This window comes from Oryctolagus cuniculus, chromosome X (assembly GCF_051225735.1).
Source record: "Oryctolagus cuniculus isolate XC-2025 breed Fujian yellow rabbit chromosome X, ASM5122573v1, whole genome shotgun sequence".
NCBI classification, from domain to species: Eukaryota; Metazoa; Chordata; class Mammalia; order Lagomorpha; family Leporidae; genus Oryctolagus; species Oryctolagus cuniculus.
In genome coordinates, this window is record NC_142888.1 from 120,069,294 (window position 1) to 120,081,158 (window position 11,865).

Consider the following 11,865-nt stretch of genomic DNA (forward strand, 5'->3'; position numbering starts at 1 on the left):
AGAGAGAGAGAGGTCTTCCATCCGACGGTTTACTCCCCAGATGGCCGCAATGGCTGGAGCTGTGCTGATCTGAAGCCAGGAGCCAGGAACTTCCTGTGGGTCTCCAACGTGGGTACAGGGACCTAAGGACTTGGGCCATCTTCTACTGCATTCCCAGGCCATAGCAGGGAGCTGGATGGGAAGTGGAGCAGCTGAGACTCGAACCGGCACCCATATGGGATGCTGGCACTTTAGGCCAGGGTGTTAACCCACTGCACCACAGCGCCGACCCCATTTCATAGTCTTCAGAATTGTGAGATGGTACATTTGTGTTGTTTTAGCTTCCCAGTTTGTGGTATTTTGTTATGGCAGTTCTATAAAATTAATATTGTATATTTTCCTTCTGTTTTCCCTGTGGTATGTTTACATTTTTCATAAATATTCAAAGACTTCTGCATTTATTCAAGATGGTCTTTGTTTTCACCAAAACTTTCTTCTTTAGCAGATTTTGTCACCTGTTACTAATGATACTGTTTGTAATGGGCACAATTGTTACAACACAAAGATCATTTTTTCTGACCAGTGAATCCATCCTTTATTTGCTTTGAATATTGCCTGGTGGCAATATACATGTGGCTCCCTCCTCAAGTTTACACAATGTTCATACATAGGACAGATTGTGGACCTCAGCAGGTCCACAATCCTTACCCTGCAGTATAAAGGTGTTTCTCAATTTCATTATTGTTTAGATGACAAGAAATGTGATTATGAACTATATTTACACTTGTTATTGAGGGTTAAAGATTTGAACTGTGCATTCTAGAGGGTCTTGATGTGGAAAATGAATAAATTATTTATTTTATATTTATATATAATGCCCCCCACATTTTCTTAAAGTTATTTGGATTAATTTTGAGTTGCTACATAAAATTCCCAATTAATATACAATACCTTGGCAAATAAATGTAAATCAACAATAAGATTATGGCCAATCTAATAAGCAACTACATATACAGCATATTAATAATTTTAAAAAGCACAAAATACTAAATAATATCATCACATTATACAACATGCTTGATGACTACACAACCTCCCTTTTTGCTTGAGTACTTCCCATGCAGGAAAGCTATTGATTTACAAGGTAGCCTATTCCATTTATAGATAATTCTATTGGTAAAAAGTTCTCTGACCTTCCCTTTTATTAAAATGTGTTTTGATCTTCCTTTTGTTAAACTGTGTTCTATAACAATATCTTCTTTACCTACTCTGACCTTGGAACTTACGCAGAATAAACATCTCTTTGTTAACTTGATCATCACTCCAGATTTTTGAAGCTAATTATTTATCCCCACCTAGTCTTTTCTCCTCTTGTCTGTATAACCCATGTTACTCACATCACTGCTCATATCATAGTATTTCTATACTTTCCACTCTCCAGGACACAGTCATATACTTGTGCCCACATAACATAAATATGCCTATGTTTTAATACTCTGTATACCAGATTGCAAAGACTCAGTACAATAAAAAGTGTAAAACACCTATTAAATATTTTATATTGATCACTTATTGAAATTATAGTGATTTGCATGTATTGGGTTAAATAAAATATATTATTTAAATAAAAAATAATCTTCAACTTGGAAAAGAATTTTTAAACATATATTCATTTATTTGAAACAATTTATTTAATTGAAAAGTAGAGTAACAAAGAGAGATGAAAAAATACCATCCATCTTCTGCTTCACTCCCTGAGTGGCCAGAAGAGCCAGGTCTCAGGCCAAAGCCAGGGGCTAGTAACTCTATCCTGGTCTCCCACATGAGTGGCAGGAGGTTGGACCCTCCTCCGCTAACTTCCCAAGCAGCATTTGCAGGGATTTAGGTCAGAAGCAGAGTAACTAGGAACTCTGATATTGAATGTTAGCATAGCAAGTGGTGGATTAATCTGCTGTGCCCAAATGCTGGCCCCTTCATATTTCTGAAAGAATATGAATGTCCTACACATGGTTCAACTTTGTTTATTTTTAAGTTTTATTATTTTTTATTTTATTTAAGGTAACAAAATTTAATGTATTTCATATATACAGATTTAGGAACATGGTGATAATTCCTACTCTACCATCCCTCCCACACTTCCACCTCCAACCTTTTCTTATTCCCTCTCTTAATTTTTACAATAATATACTTTCAGTTTAATTTATATTCATAAGATTAACCATACACTAAGTAAAGAGCTCAATGAATACTAAGAAGGGGGAAAAAAAAACCACTGTTCCTCAACAGTAGAGACAAGAGCTGTAAACAATCATTGAATCTCAAAATGTCAATTTTACTCCTATGCATCACATTTTTGGTACTCTATTAGTTATCACAGATCATGGAAAACATATGGTATTTATATGGTATTTATATTTTTGGACTGGCTAATTTCACTAAGTATAATGGTTTCCAGTTGTATCCATTTTGTTGCAAGAGACAAGATTTCATTCTTTTTATGACAGAGCAGTATTCCATGGTGTATATAAACCATAATTTCTTAAGTCATCAGTTGGGCATCTGGGTTACATCTGCGTTGATTCCATATCTTAGCTATTGTGAATTGAGTTGCAGTATACATGGGGGTAGAGCTAACCCTTTCATATGCTGATTTCATTTATCTAGGTAAAGTCCCAGGAGTGGAATTGCTGGATCATATGGTGTATCTAATGTCAACTTTCTGAGGTATCTCAGAATGCGAGATATCTCACAATGGCTGTACTAGTTTACATTCCCACCAACAGTGGATTAGGGTACCTTTTTCCTCACATCCTCATCAGCTCTTATTATTTGTTAATTTCTCTATGAGAGACATTCTAACTGGGGTGAGGTGAAATCTATTCATGATTTTGATTTGCATTTCCCTGATGGCTAGTGATCCTAAGCTTTTTTTCAAGTGTCTGTTGGCTATTTGAATTTCCTCTCTTGAAAAATGCCTGTTCAAGTCGTTTGCCCATTTCTTAACTGGATTATTTGTTTTGTTGTTGTTGAATTTTTCGAACTTTTTATGTATTCTGGTTATTAATCATTTATCAGTTGCATAGTTTGCAAATATTTTCTCCCATTCTGCAGGTTGCCTCTTTACTTTGCTGAGTGTTTCATTGGCAGTGCAGGAGCTTCTCAGCTTGATGTAATCCCATTTGTCTATTTTGGCTTTGATTATCTATGGAAAAGACCTGGGTCTTTTCCAAGAACTCTTTACCTATGCTAATGTTATGCAGGGTTTCCCCAGTGTTCTCTTCTAGTAATTTGATGATATCAAGTGAAAGATTTAGAGTGTTAATCCATTTTGAGTTGATTTTTGTATAAGATATAAGGTAGTGGTCTTTTTTCATACTTCTGCATGTGGAGATCCAATTTTTCCAGCACCATTTGTTAAAGAGACTATATTTTCTACAGACATTGATTTTAGCTCCTTTGTCAAAGATAAATTGGATGTAGGTACATGGATTTATTTCTGGAGTTTCTATTCTGTTCCATTGGTCTACATGTCTATTTTTCTGCCAGCATCAGGATGTTTGGATTATAACTGTCCTTTATTATGTCTTAAAATCTGGCATTGTGGTGCCTCTGGCTTTGTATTTGTTGTGTAAGATTGCTTTATCAATTCAGGGCCTCTTGTGTTACTCTATGAATTTTAGCATCATTTTTTTCTGGATCTAAGAAGAATGTAGTTCATATTTTGATTGTGATCACATTGAATCTGTAAATTGCTTTCAGTAGTATGAACATTTTGATTATATTAATTCTTCCAATCCATGAACAAGGAAGATTTTTTAATTTTTTGTGTCTTACTCCACTTCGTTTTAAAAAGTTTTGTAATTTTCATCATAAAGATCTTTCACCTCATTGGTTAATTGTATTCTAAGGTATTTATATTTTCCTGCAGCTATTGTGAGTGAGATTGATCTTAGAAGTTCTTTCTTAGTTATGGCATTGTCGTTGTATACAGAGGCTATTGTTTTAGGTGTGTTAATTTTATTTTATATCCTACCAGTTTTCCAACCTGTCTTATGAGTTCCAGTAGTCTCTTAGTTAAGTCTTTTGTTTCCCTTACATATAGACTCATGTCATCTGCAAATAGGGATAATTTCACTTCCTCCTTTCAAATTTGTATACCCTTGATTTCTTTTTCTTACCTAATGGCTCTGGCTAAAGCTTCCAGGACTACATTGAATAGCTGGCTGTGTGTTTGTCATAAATTGCCTTGATTGTGTTGAGGAATGTTCCTTCTATATCCAATTTGTTTAAGGTTTTCATCATGAGAGAATGTTGCATTTTATCAAATGTTTTCTCCTCATCTATTGAAATAAGCATATGGCTTTTATTTTTCAGATTGTTAATGTGATAAATTTGGTGTATAAATCTCAACTCTGTCTTATACATTCTGTGTCTTTATGAAGGATTCATTTATATATTTTTGAATGGCTAAGGACAGGTACAGGTTTTTGTTGCTCAATTTCACAACATCCTCCTTAAACTCACACTTCAAATGTGTTCCTACATTTTCATGCATATTTTGTCATACACCCAGACAATTACTAAACTCATTTTGCACATGAAAATTGATGTGTCCTAAAATTAGCTAAGCTATTTGAAAATGTAATCCTTTATGTTTACCCTCCTGGCAGTGAGAAATAGCATACATGATAATATCTTGATGAGAGGAGAAAAATATCTAGATGACATTTTAGTTCCCCTTAAATTATTTCCCTAACTATAGGTATTCATCTTGAAAAATGGCTAGGATGGTGTAATTTGTGTATCTTGTTTTTCCCCCAAGGGGACACGAGCAAATCAATGTATCTGTGTAGCAGACACAGTTGTGGGAACAATTGTCTTTTTTTAAATGAATGATGCTGATGTCAGTTCTCATACTGATCCATCCAAGGACTTTTATTTATAGAAACCACACTAGTTTTAATGAAGCCATGGTATAAAATATTGCTCTTCAACCCACAGAGCAATTATATTGTCAAGTGACATTTTTAATCCCAGAGAACTAAATGAAGGACCTATTGTTCAATTTGTTTCTCCACCAGGACATGAAAACCTTTCAGAGATGAAGCACTGATTCCATTCTGTTGTGGTTGTGGCAAAATAAATTGTTTCTTTTGTTGTTGGAGACCCTGATAGTGAATGTTTTAAAGACAGGAATTGGGCCTTCCTACTCTATCTCTCTTTCTTGGCAGTGTGCATGGTATGGCATAACTACACAAGAAGGTTTACTGACAGGGGGATGGACAAAATGATTAAGTACTGACTCTTGTCTTTGAAAGGAAGAGAAGATAATGCTAGCCATGTCATTAAGGGTTGATGTGAGACTGAGGGTTATGGTGCCACAGAGAAACCTTTTTCGTGAGAGTGAATCGAATACCTAGTATCTGTTAAAAAGAAAATACCCTAGGAGCTGTAACCAGCAAAAGTTTATTGGGGCTATTAAAAAGCCTACTGAAAGTAGGCCTTTGTTGTCTCTGAAAGAATAAGAATTGATAAGGAGAGACTAAAGCAAAGTGAAAGTACAATGAGGCTTGGGGAAATGATGCTTTAAGTGAAACTCATAGCTTCTAAGTATTTGATAAAGCATGATTCTTGATCCTCTGAAAGCCAAAATCATTGCTTGATTAATTTAGCCCTGACAAATATTTTCTGATTTAGTTGAAATAAACTTATCAAATGTAGAATGTCATCAAGTACAGGGAAAAGAATACAAAATGTAGACAGCCAAAGGTTTTAATTCTGATCCTGGATCTTGTACTGTGGAATTTTAAGGAGAGAGAGAGAGAGAGAGAGAGAGAGAGAGAGAGAGATCTTCTATTAACTGAATCACTTTCCAAATGGTAGCAATGGCCAGATCTGGGCCAAGCCAAACCCAGGAGCCAGAATCTTCATCCGGATCTCCCATAGGGGTGCAGGGGCCCAAGGACTTAGGCCATCTTCTGTTGCTTTCCCAGGCACATTAGCAGGGAACTGTATTGGAAGTGGAGCAGCTGGTACTTGAACTGGCATCCACGTGGGATGCCAGCACCATGGACAGTGGCTTTACACCTTACATCACAGTGCCAGCCCCTGTATATGTAATTGCTGATCAATTAATTAACTTAAGCCCCATCTCTGTTACCTCATCTCTATGGTTTGGTTGAGTGTAATTGATTTTCAAATGCCCTGCCATCTCAGAAAGCTTCTGATTTGTTATTGTTCACATGCTGGATATGCTTGACTAGTCAACTGAATTATTATTCTTTAAAGGTGTGTGCGTGTGTGTGTGTGAGAGAGAGAGAGAGAGAGAGCAAGACAGCACAAGTGAGCACAGGGAAGTAAAGAATTAAGTGCTTAAGAAAACACAAAAATATACTTCTGCATATCATGAAGATATATTTGAGAGAACAAAAATGCCTTTTTTAAAAGATTTATTTATTTATTTGAAAGGCAGAGTTAAAGAGAGGTAGAGGTAGAGAGAGGGAGAAAGAGGTCTTCCATTAAATGGTTCACTCTCCAGATGGCCGAAACAGATGGAGCTGTGCCAATCTGAAGCCAGGAGCCAGGAGCTTCCTCTGGGTCTTCCACATGGGTGCAGGGTTCCAAGGACTTGGGCTATCTTCCATTGCTTTCCCAGGCCATCACAGAGAGCTGGATTGGAAGTGGAGCAGCCAGGTCTCGAACCAGCGCTCTTAAGGGATGCCATTACTGCAGGCGGTGGCTTTACCCACTACACCACAGTGCTGGCCCCCAACAATGTCTTTTTCTAAGCAACTTTAGGATGGAGTTTGCACATTTCCATACTTCTTTCATGTATAAATGTTTCAATATCATCTTACAAAAAGCAATGAAAGCCTCTGTATTTTCATCTGATAAATTATGCACTTGAGAAACATAGTAGTCACTTGTGATTTCCACTATCAGAAATGAAATGGATCAACATCAAACAGTACAGCAATTAAGAAAAACATTTATTTATCTAACTATTTTAAACAAATTTAGACTTTTTTTTACTATTCTGAACTAATTATTCTTTCTATTCTTTTATTATTTTGATTTTACCAGTTATGTAGCCTCTGAGAAGGCTGTTTTATACAACAAAATATTCAGGCTTCCACTCCAATCCACCATGAAATATATTTTGGTTAGTCTTGACTGTTTAGTAGCAATTAACTTTTGTATCTACTGACTGGATTGATTTAGTCCACTAATGGGGTTAATGCTGCCAGTGGATTTCTAGTCAAGGCAAAGCTTTCCTGCAATAAATTTTGTTTAACATACTAGCTATTATTTCAAGAGACATTTCTGTTACACATGCAGGGCCTAGTGATGTTCATAAATATTTTTAATCAAAATATTCAATTAGAGATAAACATTGTGTTCTGCATTAAGAAGATGCAATTATTAAGGGACTTTTGAAACAATTCTGGAAATTTTAGTTAGGGTCTTCCATGTGAAAAGGACGAAAATATATCTCATCATAGAAACTTCTTCCTCCATTAAGAAATAAACTCAGATGGGTATTTTGCTGCAGGGGATTAAGCCACTACATGGGGTACCTACATCTTATATTAGAGTGCATAAGATTGAATCCTTTCTCCACTTGTGATCCAGATTCCTGCAAATGCATACCCTGGAAGGCAGCAGTAATGCTAACATTATGTGACAGATCTGAATGGAGTTCCTATTCTTGGTTTTGACCTGAGCCAGCACCTGCTGATGTAGGCATTTAGGGAGTGAACCAGTTGGTAGATCTCCCTCTGTCTATATCTGTGTCTCTAATTCAGACCTCCATATGGGAGGCATGTCTACAAATCTCTCTCTCTCTCTCTATCACAGACTTCTTAATTCATCAGGAAAACTTTAAAAAGTCCTCTGATTGGTACAAAATGAGTAGCAAAGATAAGTGGGAAGGGACTTTTGTCTTTTCATTTTATTTTTAAGTATATTGTCAAAACGTCTGTTGGGGGAAAATTGGCAAAATGAAATCCATGAAAAACAGAGCTTAGCAATAGAAACCAAAGCTCTGGATTTGTGCAATTAATGGATTGGAAGAATAATTATAATCTCATCACTATAAGAACAGGATATATTTCACAACTGTGTACAATGCATCTAGTGCACAAAGTGAAAAAAATATCAAAATTCATCATCAAAATACAATTCTCGGCAGAGCAGTGAATGAAACGGTAAAAAGAAATCACAGGGCAATTATCTGAACAGACTGTATGATAGAAATTCTCCTGTCCAAACAAACAAGTGATTAAGAAGAGTGGAGCTAGCAAGTGAAAACAAAGATTTCAATACAAGTGAAATAAAGGAATGGAATAAAATTTCATAAATGCTTCACACTTCACCCAAAATTAATAGGAACCCGAATCCAATAAAAGAACTTCTCAAACACCAGAACAGGAAAGACAGAAGTTGAAAATAACAGTAGTTGGAGATAATCATGTGAATGCAGACACCAAAGGGAAAGTCATTGGAGTGTGAAGAAGTCAGTCAATAGGAACAATATGTACGAATTAGATTTAAATATGTTACAAGGAAAATTCTTTGAAATAAGACAATTATGTTCCCAAGAGCACTCGTTCAGCCAATACCTATTAATTATCTACAAAATATCAGGACTTGTCTTAGAGAATGAGGGCTCCTACTGGCGATAAAGAAGTCAGGGACTCTGCACTCACCCAGTCTATCTTCTCCCCAGGAAACACAATGCACACATAAACAGCAGCATTTCAAATATGTAGACTGAAACATAATGTGGAAAAAAAATTATTCAGGATGCCCAAAAGTTTAGCCTACTTCAGTTATTGAATTTCTAGACTTAAAAAATTATTTAGCCATCCAAGATATAAAAGCAAATATCCTATGAGTAAAAACAAACACAGTTTCTAAATATTTTATTTAAAAGTAGATTTATTTTTATTTTTTTGAAAGGCAAAGTTACAGAGAAAGAGAGAGGGAGAGACAGAAATGTATCAATTGCTGTTTCACACCCCAAGTGATTGCAATGGCCAGGGATGGCCAGAGGGAAAATAGGAGCCAGGAGTTTCTACCAAATTCCCACATTGGCCATCAAGCACTTGGGCCAAACTTTATTTATTTACTTAATTACTTACTCGAGATGCAGGGTTAACAGACAGAGAGAGGGAGACACAGAAAGATCTTCTATCTGTTGGTTCACTCCCCAAATGGCAGCAGCTGGGCCGATCATAAGCCAGGAGTCAGGAACTTCTTCTGGGTCTCCCATGCTGGCGCAGGGCTCCAAGCCTTTGGGCCATCTTCTACTGCTTTCCCAGGCCATAGCAGAGAGCTGGATGTAATTTTTCTTTTAAAAATAATTTATTTGAAAATAATATTAAGAAATCTTCAATCTACTCATTTACACCCCAAATGCCTGCAACAGCTGGCACTGAGCCAGGCCAAAGCCAGGAGCCAAAAAGTCCACATAGACCTCAAAAACGCAGGGCAGGAAGCCAAGTACTAGAGCCATTATCTGCTACCTACCAGTGTGTGCATTAGCAGGAAGTTGGAATCAGGAGCAGAAGCAGTGACTGTGGTGTGGAGTCAATAGGCAGTTGTGGGGAGCAACCCGGACTAGACTAAGTTACTGGAATTAAGACTTATTCTATGCATCTGCTTTCCCACAATATGGCGCTGAGAAGGGAGAAGCAGCTTCTACACAGCTGCCTCCAGTTCAGCCAATAAACAGCAGGACCTGCTCCTGATTGGAGGAGAGCAGCGTACTCGGCGTGTGGGTAGCAGAGTTGGGATTGGAGGAAGAGGACTATAAAGGAGGAGAGAGACAACATGCACCAGGAACATCTGGATAACATCTGAGCAGCCCCCGAGAGAGCCGGCCGGCGGTGTGCCGCTCCCCCGCGGAAGTGGGGAAAGTGGCAGGGGGAGCCGCCCTTCCACGGAGGTGGAAGGATCGGCAGCCAACCCGGGAAGAACCAGCAGCAAACCCGGGAAGGGCCGAGCAGACGAAAGAACAGCGCAGGGTCCTGTGTCGTTCCTCCACGAAGAGGGGGAGCGACAGGTAGTTAGTTAAAAGTTTAGGTGGGCTACGAAGTTTGATGCCCCTGCAATGTTACCCTGTCTCTTTAACTGCCCGTTTGATACGCCCACCTTCACAGTCACATCCGGTACCAGTGTGCATGCTCAGACCATACCCTGGTTGTATATCTGGTGCCACCCCTTCCTTACAAAGTGAGGTGGAAAGGAGAAAGCGCTCTTTCCACCACAGAGCCAGCTCCGGACTAAGTGCTCTGGTTTTCCCTTGTCCCACCGCCGGCGGGTCTCAGATGGACCTCTCCCACTCTCCCAAGGACTGCTCCTGTTCTCGGAGGAACCTCTTCTGTTTTCGCTTAGAGGTACTTTTGTTACTCACAGGCAACCCTTTGGCCCACTCATGATGGGTATCTCTTATTGTGGGGCAGCCCACTCTCATGCGTGAGTGTGTGCTTATCCCCTCACTGTTAAATCATTTCTCCTTCTGTTGGCATACAGTACATTCAGTGTTTCTACCTCTGCAGGGAACAAGAAGCTGGGTTGCAAATTAACATGTATTCCTCACATCACCAGGTCAGGGGCCTAGGCATTCTGTTCTCCAATTTGATGCTAATGATCAGAAAATCATGAAAATCTACTCAAAAATTCAAGGAAAGAAGGCTAGTCTCACATACATTGTACCCAAAATAGTTATTATTTGAATACTAAGGCAAGACACAGAACTCTGAAAAACTGAAAGAACTAATAGATATAGTACCCAAAAGCCCCTCTTTATTTTTTTGACAGGCAGAGTGGATAGTGAGAGAGACAGAGAGAAAGGTCTTCCTTTTGCCGTTGGTTCACCACCACCACCCCCCCCCCCAATGGCTGCTGCAGCCAGCGCACTATGGCCGGTGCACCACGCTGATCTGAAGCCAGGAGCCAGGTGCTTCTCCTGGTCTCCCATGGGGTGCAGGGCCCAAGCACTTGGACCATCCTCCACTGCCTTCCCGGGCCACAGCAGAGAGCTGGACTGGAAGAGGAGCGACCGGGACAGAATCCGGCGCCCTGACCGGGACTAGAACCGGGGGTGCCAGTGCCGCAGGCGGAGGATTAGCCTAGTGAGCTGCGGCACCGGCCCAAAAGCCCCTTTTTAAAACAAGCAATTGTGGTGGGTTTGTGACATAGTGGTTATATTGCCACTTGAGATGCCCACATCCCATATCAGAGTGCATGGTTTTGCTTTTGAGTCTTGAATTGATTGCTTCCAGTTGAGCTTCCTGCTAATGCATACCCTGGGAGACAGCAGATAATGACTGGAGTACTTGAGTTTCAGCCACCCATGAGGGAGAACCGGATGGAGTTTTTTATCCCTGCCTTCAGGCTGGCCCACCCTGGCTGTTGTGAGCATTTGGGTAGTTAACCAGTGGATGCGAGATCTCTCAATCTCTGTCTCCCTTGCTCTGACCCTTTAATAAGATACATAAATAAAATTAAAACAAACACTTGAACAAATGAAAACTCTGGGGTCAGGGATAGTTGCACACAGTGTTAAGCCTCAGTTTGGGAGGCTTAACCTGCATCCCCTTTCTGATTTCTTCCTTTAAGTCCCAGCCGCTCTGAACGTTGTATCCAGTTTTCTGCTAATGTTCCTGGGAGGCAGAGGATGATGGGCCAAGAACTTGGATTCCTAAGACTCACATGGGTGACCCAGGTGGAGCCATTGGTTCCTGGCTTTGGTTAGGCCCAGCTCCAGCCGTTGTGGGCATTTGGTAAGTGAGCCTGCAGATAGAAGTTGTCTCTGTCAATTGCTTTCCAAATAAATAATTAAACCTGTTGGATGAAGCAATCTTAGCTAATTGACATTAA

The 11,865-nt window shown here is 39.2% G+C and overlaps 1 long non-coding RNA gene across 1 annotated transcript; it reads right to left on the bottom strand.

Moving 5' to 3' along the window:
- Positions 1–6,450: 6,450 nt before the first annotated feature.
- On the bottom strand, positions 6,451–10,340 carry LOC149119739 (uncharacterized). Its single transcript, XR_016227921.1, has 4 exons — positions 9,511–10,340; positions 9,123–9,331; positions 8,688–8,751; positions 6,451–6,648 (listed from the first exon to the last, which is right to left on the bottom strand). It is a non-coding gene; the product is annotated as an uncharacterized LOC149119739 (long non-coding RNA).
- Positions 10,341–11,865: the final 1,525 nt, after the last annotated feature.